Source organism: Rattus norvegicus, chromosome 10, assembly GCF_036323735.1.
Source record: "Rattus norvegicus strain BN/NHsdMcwi chromosome 10, GRCr8, whole genome shotgun sequence".
NCBI lineage: Eukaryota > Metazoa > Chordata > Mammalia > Rodentia > Muridae > Rattus > Rattus norvegicus.
The window spans coordinates 40,993,246-41,011,841 of NC_086028.1; the positions used below are offsets into that span (position 1 = coordinate 40,993,246).

Consider the following 18,596-nt stretch of genomic DNA (forward strand, 5'->3'; position numbering starts at 1 on the left):
CCTTCCGATCAGTACCACTAGCTTGGGACCAAGTGTTCAAATGCATTAAATCACAACACATATGGGATTAAGCATTGAGGTCCTTAAAAGCTAACAGTACCAGGATGGAGTAATCCTGGAGGGAAACTGCCACCATACCCCTAGCTGAATCATCCCCACTGCTGTGGATAATACTTGAACGGAGTTGCTACTGAAGGGACACACCATGCCCTTTCAGGAGACCTCCTACCAGAAGTCCCTGTGCAGCCTAGGATGCACACGTTACCGAACATCCTTCCAAGAGGCAGCAGATCTTAGGGTCGTTCTGGACTCTGCCATTGTGCTCTGTGTCTCTATATCTTCTTGACACACCCCCTTGTGTCTGTCCCTCTTCATTGGTGTTCAGCATGACATCTTCAGTGCTAATAGGTGCAGCCGCTCGATAAATGCCCTTCTGTTGTATTAAACTGCAAGGTCAGACGAGCCAAGAGCATGGCTCACTGTTATCTGCAGCTCTGACAGCGGCTAAGGGGTAACAAAAGAAAGATGACTTCTTCCCTCATGGGGCTAACTCTGGAAAAATAGCAGAGGACTGCCACATGCTTCCAAACAGCAATAGGCTATAAGATCCAGATGCAAGTGGAGAAAGGAGGAAAGAAGAGTATAAAAAGTTTCCCATGACCTAAGCCAAGTAGTTGGGTGGTAGGAGTTAAAAGGTAGAGGGATCCATAGGTGAGAAAATAGTTCGTCAATTGAACTATTGAACTATGTCATGGAAGTCATGTTCAATGTAGGCATCCCTACTCAAAGCATTCAGATTCAGTGTCTGGTGCATGGGAGCAGGGTATTTGTGGTGGTTTGAATATCCTTGGCCCAGGGAGTGGCACTATTAGGAGGTATGGCCTTGTTGGAGTAGGTGTGGCCTTGTTGGAGTAGGTGCGGCCTTGTTGGAGTAGGTGTGGCCTTGTTGAGGGATTTGTGTCACTGCAGGGCAGACCTTGAGACATTCCTCCTAGCAATATCAGGGACAATCTTCTCCTGTTTGTCTTCAAAACAAGACGTAGAACTCTCGGCTCCTCCAGCAAGCACTGTGCCTGCCTGGATGCTTCCAGGCTTCAAACCATGATGATAATGGATTGAACCTCAGAACCAGTAAGCCAGCCCCAATGAAATATCCTTTTAAAGAGTTGCCTTGGTCATTGTGTCTCTTCACAGCAGTGGAAACCCTAACTTAGACCATATTTCAAGATTTTTATAACAGGTCTGGGGAGATGTTTTGTGTGCTGTTTGGGATCTGCCTTAAAGTAGCTGTTATTTATAACCAAGTGGCAGCCTCAGGTCTAAAAGTTGAGACAGATTAATCCTCTTCACCATACTTTGTGTGTGTGACTGCTTGTATATTCTTGTGGAGGCCAGATGTTGGGTACTGTCCTCTATTGCTCTCTACCTTACTTTAAAAAAGTTTTTCCTTGTCCATAGAGTCCACAGACTGGTTACAGAAGGTAGCTAGTGACCCTTGGGATACCCCTGTCTCTTTTCTACCCCTAGGACTGGAGTTAGGATATATACTGTCACACCCAGATATTTTCCATGAACCTGGGCATCTTAACTCAAATCTTTACCCTTGTACATTAAATACCTTAACCACTGAACCCTCTTCCCAGCTTGTCTCATAGCAATTCTGTGGAATAGATATTCTTATTATGATTCCCACTCAAGAAAGGAGCTGTCTCAGAGAGAAAGCCAAGCACTTTGCCCATGGTGACACCAGGAGCTAATGGCAGAAACAGCATACTAGCTCTGAGAATCTCCCCCACTGCCTCAGGGCTGATCTTCTCCCTGTCATATAATTGTTGCCATGGGAGCTGGCCACCCACGGTCAGATCCCGTCCCCACATCTTTTTGCTAGATGTTTCTTGCCAGAGCTTGGGAGTGTTTGTTTTTTGGTCTTTTTCTCTTCACTTTACAGGTAATGACTTTGAGGTAGGGTAACAAAGTAGCTTCCACAGGGAAGGCCACATAGTCAGGGACCAGCTGAACTGACACTGGAGCTTGGCTCACCTTGTTCCTAGGACTAGTAACTCTAGCTGCTGTATTCAACCTTTCTACACACAGATCTGTCTTTACAGATGCACTCTTTTATTACTTAGAAGGCCACAAAGGAAAGAGGGACTTTGATCCCAGACAACAAAGTAAACTCTAGAAACAGCCCCCAAATCTATAATGTTTGATACCATTCCTCCTGTCTGATCTTCACTTGGAGATGCTCACAGTACAGAGCCCATGGAGCTTTAAGCTCATGTTATTTTACCAATTTTATTTGTGAGAAGGAAAGTGAAATGTGTGGGTCACTACAGAAGGCACCAAACGGGCTTCAATATGCCAAATATCATTGCTGTTAAGCAGAGACTACTTTTAATATAAAACTTCACTTGATGCTCACCACAAATCCGCGACGTGGCGCTCTCATCTGCCACCCATCACAGCCCCTACCACATCTTGAGGGAACTCAACCTTAAGCCAAGGCAATAATTTTCAAAGGCACCTCCAACTAGTTCAAGAGAGAGCAATTACAGACCTGGCCTGGCTCGTGTTCAAGGTTAAGCTCTTAAACACTATATATTACTTCTCTTTGACTTTTTAAAAAAACCCATACTGGTAGGACTGGGGAGACAGTTCATCTGGTGAAGTGGTTGCCATGCAAGGACAAGGACAGGAGTTTGATACCAAAAATGTCAGGTAGAAAAGCTTCCAGTGTAGGGGAAGGCTGCAACCCTGAAGCCAACTTTAGTCAACTCTCCATGGTCAGTGAGAGACTGTGTCTCAAAAAAATACGATGGAAAGTCTGAAGAGGTTCCTCATGAGCTCAGAGTGTGTTCTTGCAGAGGACCAGAGTTTAGTTCTTAGTACCCGTAGAGATGACTCCCAAGCATCTGTAAATCTAGGTTCAGGGGATTGGATGCCCTCTTGTGGTTTCTCCAGATACCTACACATTCACGAGTCTACGTGCCAATAATAATAATAGTGATGATAATGTCTTAAAGATAAGGTGGACATGATAGGGACAAGCACTTGACTTCAAACTTTGGCTTCCACAAACGTGTATGCACACAGGTACACTCATCACACACGCACACAGGTACACTCATCACACACGCACACAGGTACACTCATCACACACGCACACAGGTACACTCATCACACACGCACACAGGTACACACACACACACATGCACACGCACACGCACACACACACACACACACACACACACACACACACACACACACACACACACACAACCTGCTATGGGAATTGAGGTTTGATGAAGAGATTTCAAGTGGTTAGTTTACCTCAGAATACGGAGAGAGACTTTGTCTGAGATCCATGCTACGCTGAAGTCTTTCTTCCTTAGTGAAGAGACTAGGATGGGCACACAGTGTTAGGGCACAAGGCCTCTTCCCTTCCTTAGTGATAGACAAGGATATTTCAGTCAGATCTACCACAGTGATTGTGTTACCTAGTAGTTCAAAGCAGGCCATCCTGCTGCCATCCACACTGGGCTAAAGACAGATGCCAGGAAGTAAACAGCATTGCAGAGGGTAAAGGTCTTCAAACTTACACAGGTGTTTCTCTTAACGGAGACTCTGTTCTTAGCTTTAACTTATTACATTTTATAATTCTCTTGAGCATTCCTTATATTTTATGTATATCTAGAAGACACTTTAGCTGGACAATTCCACAATATGAAAAAAATTGGGGAAAAGTCAGAGAAAGGGCAAAGTAGGCAAAGACTGCCGCAGTAGGTGGAGTAAGTAAGATCTGTGAAGGCTTGATTCCCAGTTGCCTGGTCTCTTGATTGTGTAGTTCTAATTGCTTCAATTATCTGGTCACATGCTCATGTAAGTGCTTCCTTTTGGAAAATGCAAATAACCATGAAAGGAAGACAGGAAGATGGCCATTCAAACGCAGTGCTTAGTATGAATTAGTTTGTTCAGTTTGTTATATAATTTCAGGTCAGTTCCTGATCAAGAAAGGATGGTAGGAAATCACCTTATCCACTTCTTCCCCATAGCCTTAAATCATGAAGGAGTGCTGAGAAAAGCAGTTTACTAAGAAATCAGTTGGCTGCATAGTAAGGACATAAGTATGTTATGGACAGTGTCTAATGCTCGTTTCCTTATGTTATATTTTTACAGCCATCAGCACACATGATGACCATGTGATAAGCCATGCCACAGACATTGGTAGACTATGAGTGGGAGGGATGTAAGGGTTAGGGAGATAGACCAGTCTGTAAAAGTTTAACCATGTAAACATTAGGACCTGAGTTTGATTCCCAGAACTCACATTGAAAATCCAGGCATGGTTCTAGATACTAGTAAAACCCAGCTCTGGGGAAACAGAGGTAGGCAGATGCCTGGGCTCACTGACCAGCCAGCCCAGGTTACTTGACAAGTTACAGGCCTCTGTGTCTGAGGAAAATCAATATGTGCTGTGATGGCTAAAGAAACTTTTATGTTAGGGATCCAACTTGGTAACCCCTAGACGTTTATGTCTGACTTCAGTCTCTGGAGGTTAAGTTCTACATAACCCTGACCCAGTGACCCCCACCCAGAAATATATAGCCACGATTACCTCTTTGTTATATGACTAACTGCATTTTGGTCTCTATATGCCTATACATTTGCCCAGAGACTGTCTTGACTCACCTCTACCACTTGAACTTGGCAGAACAGAGCTGTTGTTTTTTCTTTTTGCTTGCTTGCATACATATCAAAGGTCTTCTTGTGGTTTTCATCTTTAAAAAACCCTTCCCCATACCCCTCCCATACAGCAATCTCAAGTCTGACTCAGAGGCTATGGTCCTACTAGCAGCTAATCAATAAATCTTTTAATTATAATTGAATGGAGTCTGTGGTTTTTTTCCCCAGGAGCCCCAGACTTTATTAACAATGTACATATCTATATGTCCATCACCCCACACATAAGCGTACATACATGTAAAACAGTACGATGGAGACAGATCCACAGACTCCCTTACACAGCTCAGCTGGGTACCTGGAAATGATTCATATCTGCTCTGACCTTCAATTTGTTCTTCTGCACAATAGAGATAAATATTAACTATCAGTCTGTAGTTACAGAAACAAGATAATGCATTTGATACTCTTATCAAAGCCCCTGATGCCAAGAAGCTTGCTGCAATGCAATCTAACATTTAAAAATTTATTATTTTACTAAATGATTCAAACCTTGAACAAGTTTTGTTGGATTATGAACTTGGTTGTGGATTTTTGTCAATGACATCTGACCTGCCTAAGTCTTAATCAATCTTTTGTTCAATATGGGTCTTATAAGCTACTGTGAGACACCAAGCTAATGAACAAGGAACAATATGCAACCTTGAAAGTCCCTCCAAGCATCTCCCTAAGTGAACAAGGCAGAAATATCTTCTACAATTAGTAATATATTGAGATAGATGCTCAAATTTATTATGGAAGAGTTGATCCCTTTAATTAACCCTTGTGAATTTCCAATGTACACCAAGCCCCTCTGGAATTAGTAATTAGATCTTAGAGCTGCCAGGTGTTTGAAGATCTTGATGAAACAGGAGATCAGTGAGGATTTTTGAAATAGGAATGAAACTAAAATTTCTTACAATGTTAGGGGAATCCTTTGTTTCCCCTACCAAAAAACAATAGTAAGAAAGAAAGAAAGAGAGACAGACAGACCTTCCCCATGAGCATTAAAATGATTGTGTGTCAAAATTGTAGACATTGTTGAAGCAACAAATAGGATTATAGCTACTTTTCCTTAAGAGTTTAAGTTTGTTGACAATGAAATCAGTTGCATTTAGGGGACTCAGTCTTGAAAAAATATGAAAACTAAAAACAAAAAGGAACAGTTTCTACTGGTGTCAAAGGCAGATTGGACCCAGTTCCCAGACAGCAGCAGCTCGACATGGTATCACTGGGTATGAAATAGCTTCAGACCATATTACTGTTCAAGACCCAGTGTGTGCACTGAAGAAGTGAAGGTGAGTCCCTCCTCAGGCTTGGGGAGCATTAAGTAAGAGGATGCAGAAAGAACTTGGGAGCTGGAAGATGAGGTGGAGTGAAGCACAATGCTGTCTTGTGATCTAACATGGCTATCATGTTATGAGCTCACCACAACAGTGGTTACTTGCATAATACCCACATAAAATCAAGCCAGTCACAATGCCAGAATAGATGTGGATAAGCTTTCAAGGCCCGACCCCTACAGAGGAGCTATTGGCCGTTGATGACTGCTGGAGAAATGTCTTCCTCTGAGGAAACAGACACTGGTAGGTACCCATGGGTGGCCTCACAACGTACATGTGCATAGCACTAATTGGACTTGGTAGGTGAACGTGAAAGTAGATGTGGAGTTGGGAGACCAGGGAATGGAGCAGTTTAAACTAGAGGACAGTTTAGTCTACCTAATGAGATACCACCAGCCTGAGATAAGGGCTGCAGAGATGCTTAAGCAGGTAAGAGCATTGGCTGCTCTTTCAGAGGACCTGGGTTCAATTCCTAGCACATTTGAAGCTCACAACCTACTGTAACTCAATTCTAGAAGAAGAGACCTTCTGGCTTTGGGGACAATGCATGCACATGGTGCTTATACATAAAGGAAGACAAAACATTTATACACATAAAATAAATCAATAAAAAGCAAATCATAACAATAAAGTACTAATTAGCTGCCATACAGAGGAGATAAATGCAAAGATAGAAAGACAGCCCAGCATGTAGAAGAAATTCTTGTCCAGCTATTCCCCTGACAAGGTCAAATCTCTGGAACGCATAAGAATTAAAACAAAATGAAACAAACAATAGTTAGGGGATGGAAAGATTGCTTAGTGGTTAAGAGCACTTGTTGCTCTTGCAAAAGACACAGGTTCAGTTCCCAGCACCCATATGACGTCCATAACCATCTGGAACTCTAGTTCTGAGGGATCCAATATCCTTTTCTAGACACTTCAGACACTTACTTCACTCACACATGCACATAACCACACATACACATAATTAAAAATAAAAATCAATCTTAAAAACAGGTATCAAAATACCAGATAGTACAATTGATAAATGCAGAAATGAATTCTGCTCAAAAGCATTAGAAATATATGGTAAATACATGAAAAATATTAAACACCCTATCAATAAAGGTCAAGGCATTGAAAACTAGTTGCAATGTATTTATCCCAGCTATCATCAATAAAAGCTAACAATGGCTATCATCAAGAAAGCTAACAAAACAATCACTGGTAAAGATGTAAATGCATTGGCAGGGAGAATGTAATCTAATTAACCAGTTCTAAAATAACTATGTAGGTTTCTCAGAAAACCAATTCAAAACAATACAAACAACAACAGAACAACAATAACAACAACTACATGATCTCACTATTTCATTCCTCGGTGTTATTCCCAAAGGAATCAAAATAAGCATGTAATAGAGACTCCCACATGCCTACATTTACTGTCACTGTTCACCGTGGTCAAGTGATGGACTACCCTGGGTACCCATCAACTGAGGAAAGGATAAAGAAAATGTGGCAGGTAGATGCACACAGTGGACTTGTCACAAAGGAGGAAATGATGTCATCTATAGGAAAGCAGGTAGATTTTCAATTCTATTCCATTGATCTACCTGTACCAATACACACATGTTTTTTGTTTGTTTGTTTGTTTTTTGTTTTTTTTTTAAATCAATGTTGTTCTGTAATACAACTTGAGGTCAGGGATGGTGATTCCCCCAGATGTTCTTTTGGTGCTGAGAATAGTTTTTGCTATCTTGGGGTTTCTGTTATTCCAAATGAATTTGAAAATTGCTCTTTCTAAGTCTATGAAGAATTGAGTTGGAATTTTGATGGGGATTGCAGTGAATCTGTAGATTGCTTCCAGCAAGATGGCAATTTTTTACTATATTAATCCTGCCAATCTATGAACCTACCCACCTATGGTTACTTGATCTTTGACAAAGGAGCTAAAACAATTCAATGGAAAACAACTGCATTTTCAACAAATGGTGCTGGTTCAACTGGAGGTCAGAATGTAGAAGAACGCAAATTGACCCATTCTTACCTCCTTATACAAAGCTCAAGTACAAGTGGATCAAAGACCTCCACATAAAACCAGATACAATAAAACTAATAGAAGAGAAAGTGGGGAAGAGCCTTGAACACATACACACAGGAGAAAATTTCCTGAACAGAACACCAATGGCTTATGCTCTAAGATAAAGAGTTGACAAATGTGACCTCATAGAGTTGCAAAGCTTCTGTAAGGCAAAGGACACTGTCAATAGGACAAAACAGCAACGAACAGATTGGAAAAAGGTCTTTACTAATCCTACTTCTGATAGAGGGCTAATATCCAATATATACAAAGAACTCAAGAAGGTAGAATCCAGATAATCAAATAATGCTATTAAAAATGGTGTACAGAGCTAAACAAAGAATTCTCAACTGAGGAATATCAAATGTCTGTGAAATACCTAAAGAAATGTTCAACATCCTTAGTCATCAGGAAAATGCAAATCAAAACAACCCTGAGATTCCACCTCACACCAGTCAGAATGGCTAAGATCAAAAACTCAGGTGACAGCAGATGCTGGTGAGGATGTGGAGAAAGAGGAATACTCCTCCATTGTTGGTGGGATTGCAAGCTGGTACAATCACTCTGGAAATCAGTCTGGTGGTTCCTCAGAAAATTGAACATAGTACTACATGAGGACCTAGCTATCCCACTCCTGGGCATACACCCAAACGATGCTCCAACATATAACAAGGACACACGCTCCATCATTTTCACAGTGGCCTTATTTATAATAACCAGAAGCTAAAAACAATCCAGATGCCCTTCAACAGAGGAATGGATACAGAAAATGTGGTACATTTACACAATGGAGTGCTACTCAGCTATTAAAATCAATGACTTCATGAAATTCTTAGGCAAATGTATGAAACTAGAAATACCATCCTGAGTGAAGTAACCCAGTCACAAAAGAACATAATATGCACTCACTGATAAGTGCATATTATCACAAAAGCTTGGAATACCTAAGAAAAAAATCACAGATCATATGGAGATCAAGAAGGAAGACCAAAATGTGTATGCTTCATTCCTTCTTAGAAGGGAGAACATATAGGGACAAAAAGTGGAGGAGGGACTGAAGAAAAGGTCATCCAGAGACTGCTCCACCTGGGGATCCATCCCATATGCAGCTATCAAACCCAGTCACTATTGCTGATGTCAAGAAGTGCTTGATGACAGGAGCCAGATATTGGTGTCTCCTGAGAGGTTCTGCAAGAGCCCTACTGATACAGATGAGGATGCTTGCAGCTAACAGTTGGATTGATCATGGGGACTCCAATGGAGGAGAAAAGACTGAAGGAGCTGAAGGGACTTGCAACCCCCTAGGAAGAACAACTATCAACCAACCATATCCCACCAGAGCTCCCAGGGTCTAAACCACCAACCAATGAGTACACATGGAGGGGCCCAGGATTCCAGCCACATATGACATGTGTAGCAGAGGATAGCATTGTCTTCCATCAATAGGAGGAGAAGCCCTTGGTCCTGTGAAGGCTCATTTCCCCCGTGTAGGGGAATGCCAGGACGTTTAGGTGGAAGTGGGTGGGTGGGAGTGGGAGCATTCTCATAGGAGCAAGGGGAGGGGGAGGGTATATGATAGAGGTGGGAAAGGAGATGATAACATTTGAAATGTAAATACATAAAATATCCAAGAAAAATAAAATTAAAAAAAAAAGGAAAGAAGGTAGACCTGGAGAAAAGCACAGACTCATAAAGACTCTCCTATGTGGATCATAGATGAAGAAAAACAGAGCATGAAGCAGCAGAGAGATTGTGTTGGGTGATGAGGGAGCAGACCTGGCCCCAGGGGGTGGTATGAAAGTGAGGCAAGTCTGACTATGATAAAAGCATACTGAATGCATGTGTGAAAACGTCATTCACAAGGAAGCAAGGCACAAACCAGGGCAGCAGGGGTTCTCAAAGGCACAGTAAAAGTCTGAAGAGAAGAGTTGGGGCTGGTGACATGGTTCAGTCAGTAAAATGCTTACCACAGTCCAGTAAAAGGTGGAGTTGAGTCTCCAGAACACACAATGAAAGAGAAATGATTAGAAGAGAGAGTGAGAGTGAGAGTGAGAGCGAGAGTGAGAGCAAGAACTAGAGACAGAGAGACAGACAGACAGAGAGAGGTACTTATAAACCCAGCTCTTAGGGGGTGGTAGCAAAAGACAGTATGATCCCCTGGAGTCGCTGGCCAGTCAGCCTAGCAGAATTGGCAAGTTTCAGGTCCCAGTGAGAGTCCTCATTTCAAAACAATATGGGACAGCTTCAGAGGAATGCCTAAGATTAAGCTTACATATACACAGAGAGTACCTGTTCATATCTGTGTGCACACATTGACTGTATGCATGCATATACACAGAAGTCTGAAGAAACTGGTAATAATCCTAAGTCCTTCGGCCTCCCAAACAGGTCTCCATAGCAGCAGGTGAGCTGGATACCATCCCCCCCCCTCATCCTTTTCAAGCCATGTTTGAGGCACAGACCTCAAACCTACATCTTTGGGCTTATACATATGTGAACTCTGTTCCCTAGACCACGTTTGATGATTAAATCAGTCTGTTAGGGGCACCAAAACCACATTTTTGATAGAAAATTAATTGAGACAGGAAAAAAAAACCCTTTCTGAATGCAGCTCTGAAAGTGCAGGTATTAAGATGAACAATTAATAAAATATGAATACATTAAAAAGGATTTATCAGTTACCCTAAAATAGGGAATGGAATACAGTACCCCAACTAGACACCCCATGCTGGCCAATAAAAGCACCTGCAATTCTTTATGGCTTGCTTCCTTTCCAAATATTAACCTGGGAAGATGTACTGATCCCCTGCAGTGGGTGACATCTTGGCTTCCTCTGTGACTCATGAATGGCCTCTCTGCAGGTGACTACATTGTGTTATGCAAAAGAAGAATATATAAAATAAGGACGACACAGGATGTACATTCATCCACTGTGTCCATAATTAGCAAAGGTCTCTGATCTGAATATTCAGGTCTGCAGAAGGCTGCATTGCTTTCCTTAAAAATTACATTCATTTATGGTGTGTACAACCTTCAGAAACCAGTTCTCTCTCATCACCATTTGGGTCCCTAGGACTGAACTCAGGTTGTTGTGCCAGGTCACCAGGATTTATGTGATGAGTAGTCTAGTCCGATAGAAGGAGGTTGTATTGCTAATGAGCTCCTCACCCAGCATACCAGAAGAAACTAACAGTGTCTTTGGTCACTGCTGTTCAGAGCTTGCATATCTGGGCATGTCTTTAACTTGCCATATAATATTCTTCAGGAAGCAGCCAGCATTGCCCAGGAAGGGAGATTTCATCCACTAGGAGATCGCAGCCATACCTTGAAGTCCATGGTCACATTATGATTAAAATGCTATATGTATTAAGGATTCTCCTCTACCCTTTTCCACACAGAATGGCATATAACCTCAGGGATGGAAGGAGGCATTATCTAATAACAGTATGTGGCTTTTTATTACTTTCTCTTCATTTTTTCCATCAAAGGATAAAATCGGAGATGCTTGCCTCAGCCTTTTCAGTCTCTACGAATCATGCATCCCCTTCTATACTTATTGAAACCTGAGCCCTTCTCACCTCCAAGGTGAATATCTTGGTTTCCTATCATCACCTCATCCCAACCCAAAAGCGTGATAAAATATCCAGCAAGTTCTAGAAAGCTGAGTGCTGACTCATGAAGCTGGTCAGGTACTGTGTCTGCTAGTGGGAACCTCACAGCCTAGTGAAGCTGATGAAGCAAGCAATAGTCCCTTGATCGAGTGTGGCTTTGGGGGTGTGACATTCGGCAAAGCAGGGTGGAAGGTACCACAGTAGTTAAAGGCAGAGACGGGACCACATCAGGAAAGCCAGTCTGTGCATGAAGGCAGAAACCCAGTATGGAATCTGAAGGATGGTGTAAGAGTTTAGAAGGCACTGAAGGGCCCGGACAACTGTTACTGCCTGAGGGGAAAGTGCAGGAAAGTCAGAGCCTGGAGGATACTAGAGGAGAGGCAAGAGGTGAAGGTGGCCGGCAGATATAGGAAGAGTCAGGTGGGCTGGCATAGAAACTGCCCAACTCATCCATTTGGCGGACTTGCCTTCCCTCCTTTCTTCTACCTTGTTTTCCCCTCTTCCCCTCCCTGTCACCTTCTAACCATTCTTTTCTTGCCTTCATTGCTTTCTCCCTTTACTCTTCTGTTTCCTTATAACCATTTCTCTCATATTTTCTCCCTGTTTCTCTCTCTCCCTCTTTCCCTCTCTCCATCTGTCCTTTCTTTCCATCCACCCCTCCATCCAACCTTCCCTTCCTCTACCCCTACCTACTGATTTTCCGTTCTGTATCTTCTTCCTCCTCTTGTTTATTCTCTTCTTGCTCTGAATTGAAAATTAAAATAGAAAAACAGGTAAAAAAATAATTGGGATCATCCAAGTGGCTCTCCTCCAGCTTCCAGCTATTCGCTTTATATAATGCCGTTGCATGGGTTTCCTCAACAGCAGCTGCTTCCAGTCTCATTTATTTTGACGAGAAGCCAGGATCATGTGTTCTTTTCCTGGTAAACATTTCAGTTTTCACTTCTCAAATCAGATTTCTAAAAATATTAGACACAAAGTACTTTTCAACTGGAGAAACCAGACATTTTGAATGGTGGACGATCTCACAGCCAGGGCTACTGAGGACTGCCCATGTTGTTGAACGTGCTTCTCAGTCACATGTATTTTCTGTAAATTAGTACCGAAATGTGGTTAGTTCTGGATTGCTTGTCTTGCAAGTTCTTATGGTAGTGGCTTGTTCTTCAAGAGACTCCTGTCCTATCCATGTTAGTGGCCACACATGGTCATGACCTGGAATCTTTATCCTCTCAGGAGTCACAAAGCAATGACCAGGATCTATGGTCATGCACTCACGAGTTGAAACACTTCTAGGGCTGGAACTTTGTGACCCTCAACTCTGGTCTGTAAGGTAGAGCTAGTAGATAGGAGTCTGGAAGGATGGAAGAATGGAAAAGGGGTCCCTGGCTGAGTCTCCCCTATTGTTCACAAGCTGTTGTCCACTCTCAGGGCAGAGGCGGTGGCTCTTAAAGTTGCACTTGGATATATCTTTCACTGTGTCTGAGAGAACACTTGAGGTTCAGATGTGGCTTCAGTAAGTTCCCTTGGACACTCTACCTACCACACAGAGTGTGATAACTGAACATTCCTGGGGTGAGGAACATCTCCAATTGGTGTGCAGTGAATGTTATCTTTGTTTAGATTTTTCATCATTGATTTCATTACTCTTGTTGTGCATCAGAGTCAGATGTCCTCTTTCTTCTCTGCTCAGACATGATTTTTATTTATTTGAAGTTAAGTTTTCCATTTAAAAAGTATTAAAAGCTAGTTTGTCTTTCCTTTTCCTAGAAAAATAGTAGTATACATGCCATAAGCTTGTTCTACTGTGGTTTTTATATCTAAAACATCACAGAGACCTAAGTATTTTACAGATCCATCTACTTCCTATTACTGAACTCCAGAGGGCAATGCATCATGGCAATTAAACTAAGCCTTGCTAGTGGGCACTTAGATGCCCTATAGACTTGTCATTGCAAAGAACTTCTGTCCAGAATTGGCTACATGTGCCTCATCATGTTTGGGATGGGATGATCATAGAGTAATTCCCTAGTGACAAATGGCTGAGATGAAATCGGAGTATGTGAGATCTTCCACAAGCTCTCTGGCACCCTTTTACATGGCTGAAACACTGATCATCTTCACTATGTGAGGAGACGTTGCATATGACTACATAACTTCCAATATAAATGGAAAGCCATGGATCCCAATACATTGGTGTCAGTGCTGGTGGTGGCAGCAGGGAGAATAGAAGGGGAGGACTCACCAGGAGACGAGGAATGGCCCAGGTAATAAAGTGAATGAACCTGGTTTGTGGGTGAATTCAGGAAAGAAAGCCACCATAATTTGATGTAGGATCAAATCCAGAGTTGGATGAAAGGGGACACCATTCAGAATTGTGTCACTACTTCTGAAGCAGAAACAGTGGTTTTAGAGATGAGTGTGGCATCTCATGCACACATCTGCAGCATTTTGTGGGGGCTCCTATTTATGAATGAAAAAGTAATCATTTTTATTTTCTTACTTTTGGTTTCTCTTCCCCTCCCTACCGTAAGAGAAAAGGGGAGGAGGGAGGAAGAGAGGTAGGGAAAAAAGAGACAGACACACAGACACAAAGAGAAACAGAAAGAGAAAACCTCAGCATTTCCTTTACTTCTTAGAACTCTTTGTTCTTTGGTGGCGAAACACTTTGGAAGAACATTTCTGAGATACGTGGAAATGTTTAGTGAGGCGGATATCCCTGATGCACTGAAGAGGTTTAAATGGAATGAAATGAACATCTGGCATTTGAATTGTGCCTACAGTTAGGCTCATCTGGGGAGTCCCATATCCTCCCTAATCCTAACAGCACTTCCACAGGAGATGACAAATACATCTTTAACAACCAAAATACTGCTAGAGAGGTGCCTGAATTAAGCCCAGTTTTTTTGGTAGAAACACTGCAGGGGCTGGGCTACTTGATACAGTCTAGACACCATGCCTGCCCGCTTCTTTTTTCTATTTTTGTTTCTCATCCAGTGACTGCCAGTCCATCCTAAGCAAGTCAGTTTCCTTGTCAACTCTACATGGACCTATCTGATAGACATCACTTTCTTTTATTTATGGAGCCTGACTCTCAGTGCAGCGTGAGTCCAAAACCAACTTCTACTTCCTAGCCCTATTTATGAGTCATGTATATTCCTAGAAACTTCATTATGTATATTATCTTTCTTTGTATGTGTGTATACGGTGTGTACATGTACGCTTGTATGGGAGCACGCGCGCGCGCGCGCACGCACACACACACACACACACACACACACACACACACACGTATACCTAGAGAGGACAGAGGATAACATCAGGTATCTTTCTCAATTGCCTTCTATCTAATTTCTTTTGAAACTGTGTTTCTTCTCAAAACCCAGAGCTCATTAACTTGTCAAATTGGCTAGCCAGAAAGCTTCAGTGATATGCCCATCTCTAGCTATTCAGTTCTGAGATTATAGGCATGCATGCCACCATACCTGGCCTTTGACATAGATATTAGGGGACCACGCTCTGGTTCACATGCCCGCAGAAATGCCTTACTATTGAAGCTATCCACCTTCCCAAGCCTTACATTTTCACTTCCTTGAATTGTTAACATTTATTCATTCTATGTATGTATAGTTGCACATGTGCACAACAGGCAATGTATGAAGAAGGGGACATCTTGCTCAAGTCAATTCCCTCCTTCAACTGTGCTGGTCCCAGGGTTTGACCTTAGGTCTTCAAGCTTGGCAGCAAGAGCACTTATCTGTCAAGCCATCTTGCTGTCCCTGTTGTTACTTATTTGAAGTGCAGGGAATTTATATCCATTAATGTGGAGTTGAGTTGGGAAAGAGGCTGGAGGGCAAGAGGATGAAGAACAGATTTCATCATGAACAAAGACACTTTTCCCCGAGTCTGAAGTCAATCTAACTTTGTAAACGTGAGTCAGTTACTTCAATCATTCTACTTCTGTTTTGACTTTCCCTATGTACAAAGTGCAGAAGCAAATGGCTGCCCTGCCCTTTCATGGAGTGTTGTTGAGAAAAAAATGAGTGGCCCCGATGTCAGCCACTCTACATAATTTTCAGTGACATTTTTACTCTTCCAAGCCTTTTTCCAGATATGCAGTTGCGTTCTGAATTCATGAAGAAGGCTTTTCAGTTCATATATCAGAAGAGCACAGAGCAAGATTTCCAGTGCATGCAGGTTTAGAACTTAGAGTCTGGCAGCAACATGCTTAGTCTGAAGTATATGAGTGGTGTGTGATATATGTGAATACACATGTGTATATGCAATCACAAGAATACCTATGAGGAAAATTATATTTAAAAAAAACATCACTCTGAACATTACTCTGGTAGATGCTAGACATGAAAGTGTATAACCAAAATTTATGCAAATATTTTTGAAAAATACTGATTATACGCACTTGAAGAAAAGAGGTTTTAGAGAGGAAATGCTCAATGTACATCTTTCCCAGAGATCCTGAAGAAGATTTAGGGACACTTAAAAGCATCACAGAAATTGATGCCACATATTGATAATCACATGTTATTTAATTTCAGAGATTTGTTGACATCAGAGACTAGTACTGGTCCTTTCTGTGTCATGGTGAATGAAAGTGGAAATGTAAAGACAGCCAAGGGGGTGGCTTCCTAATGCAGTTACAAGCAGAAGACAGAGAGTCTTGCAATATCAAGTTTAATATTCACCACTGGTTGACGGGCTCATAGAAATCAGGTGCAGTGCGGTTCACCCTCTTCCAGTGGCTTATTTTGTTTGTGGTCAATTTTCTTTTCCAAGAATGACATGATTATCCTAAAAGGCATAAATCGTGAATTTAGTAGGTCTTCCCATGATCATCCCAAGCCTCTTCATACCGAGTTGATGTCTGAAACTATAGTTACTACCTGATACTATCAATCACTATACTTCTTCCTATTCACAGATATCTAGACTAAAATCATTCATTGAGATTGGCTCTCATTATGCAGCTCTGGCTGGCCTGGAATACTCTAGGTAGGCTAGATGACCTTAAATTCAAAGCAATTCGTCTGCCTAGCCCCTCTCAGGGCTGAGATCAAAGGTGAGTGCCATCTTGCTTTCTAAATTTATGAATTAGACCCAGTAAAGGATAAATAACAATAAAAGAGTACAACTGCAACAGTGTACTAAATTAGTCAGTAGCACTCCTTCTGTGATTTGGGGTTACAGTTTAGTAAAGTGTTAGGTACCCGAACCCAATCACTGTGATCCACAGACGATGTGATGGTGGAGGAAGCTGCTGAAGGGACAACAGGAAACATCAATCTACTTCACACCATGGAATGCTGAGCAGAGGGATGATTCAAACCCCAACGCCCTGAGACTTCATTCCTGCTCAGAACAGGAAAGAGTAAGGAAGCATGGTTCCCACACAGTGTATACCTCTGTGGAATTATAACAGTGAGCTGAAAATTTTTGAATACTTCATGCATGCTAAGATCAAATACAAAATACAGAGCCTTCAGAGATGGCTTAATGGAAGAATGCTTGCTATACAAGCATGAAGAGCTGAGTTTCGATGACCCCTGGAACCCATGTAAAAGCCTGAAGTGGTGATGTGTTCAGGTAAGTCCAGAATTGGGGTGTAGAGACAGGAGAATCTCAGAGGCTAGCCAGTCTAGCCAACATAATGAGGTCAAGGTTCAGGGAGAGGCTCTGCTTCCAAAAACAATGCAAAGAATGTTTAAGGAAGGTATCCAGCATTGAGCTCTGGCCTCCATATGGTCACATACGGATTAGGACACACCTACCAACGTTGTACCTTGGGACACACTCACACACAGACATAATTTTAAAACCAGGTATGCATGCCATTTATGTAATTGTAACTGTTATAACTGCTACATTATATATTTCAAGCAAATAAGTAGGAAGATGTAGGAATGTTTATGTCTGTAATTTTCCATGAGTTTTTCCCAAGTCACATTGACTGTGGCCATGGAAACTGAAAAGTGAGACCATGGCTGAAGCATGCTTCTACTTTCTCAAGAGATTGTCCTCACTTGAAGCACACATCTTGACAGCACAGCTGATGTCCTACAAAACCCTGTAGGCATTGACCAGGAGCAGTATTGTTGCGCCCTGTTCTCAGTTGAAACCCATATAGTTACCATCTTACCTCCTGACAGCATGTACTTTCCCTCTAGACTTCTTTTGTCCTGGATTCAAGAGCCACATGCATGCAGCACTGTATGCAACTGCAGTGTGTTTATTCTGTCATCATTGCAGCCACTTTGATGATGCGTTCATTAAGTTTTTGCTTGAAATTTAAACTATTATTACTTAAATGTGGTAACACATTTAAAATTAGATTGTTCTTAAACAATTTCATATATGTACATGATGTCTGATGACCCATCTCATCACCCACCTCCCTACCGTCACCGTCTATTCTCTTCCTTTGTACTTCTCTTTCTCTTGTGTTCATGCCTTTTTTATCTTGTTTTTGTGACCCAGGGCCATCCGTGTGACTGGACTTGCAGTTGTCTACTGGAGCCTGGTACCCTCAGTAGTAGATCCACAAAGTTGGTAACCCTCTCTTTCCTAGAATCCATAGAGTCAGTGGTTCAGAGTTAATGAGGAGGGGTTCCCTGGGGCCCTCACCTGACAATTGTGCCAGTCTGATGGGGGGGTCCAGTGCATGTCACCACAGTTTCTGTGAGTTAATGACTTCAGTGTTTGTTTCATATCTAGATAGACTGTCAATGATGTCTTCCTGTATATCACATACATGACACACATAAAAGATGAGACTACTCTCTCAAGCCTTATCTGTTATTTTTCCCTCAGCTCTGATTGAGGAAACAGAATTTCCATCCATTCTCACTT

At 42.0% G+C, this 18,596-nt stretch overlaps 2 long non-coding RNA genes across 3 annotated transcripts in view; one reads left to right on the top strand and one right to left on the bottom strand.

Annotated features, from left to right (window-relative positions):
* LOC134480796 (uncharacterized) overlaps positions 1-18,596 on the top strand; it is a 186,430-nt gene that overhangs the window by 118,528 nt on the left and 49,306 nt on the right. The window lies entirely within an intron of this gene.
* LOC102552882 (uncharacterized) overlaps positions 16,409-18,596 on the bottom strand; it is a 91,333-nt gene continuing 89,145 nt past the window's right edge. For both annotated transcript variants that reach the window (XR_005490216.2, XR_005490217.2), the window contains one exon: positions 16,409-16,541. This is a non-coding gene — a long non-coding RNA (uncharacterized LOC102552882). The remainder of the gene's footprint in view (positions 16,542-18,596) is intronic.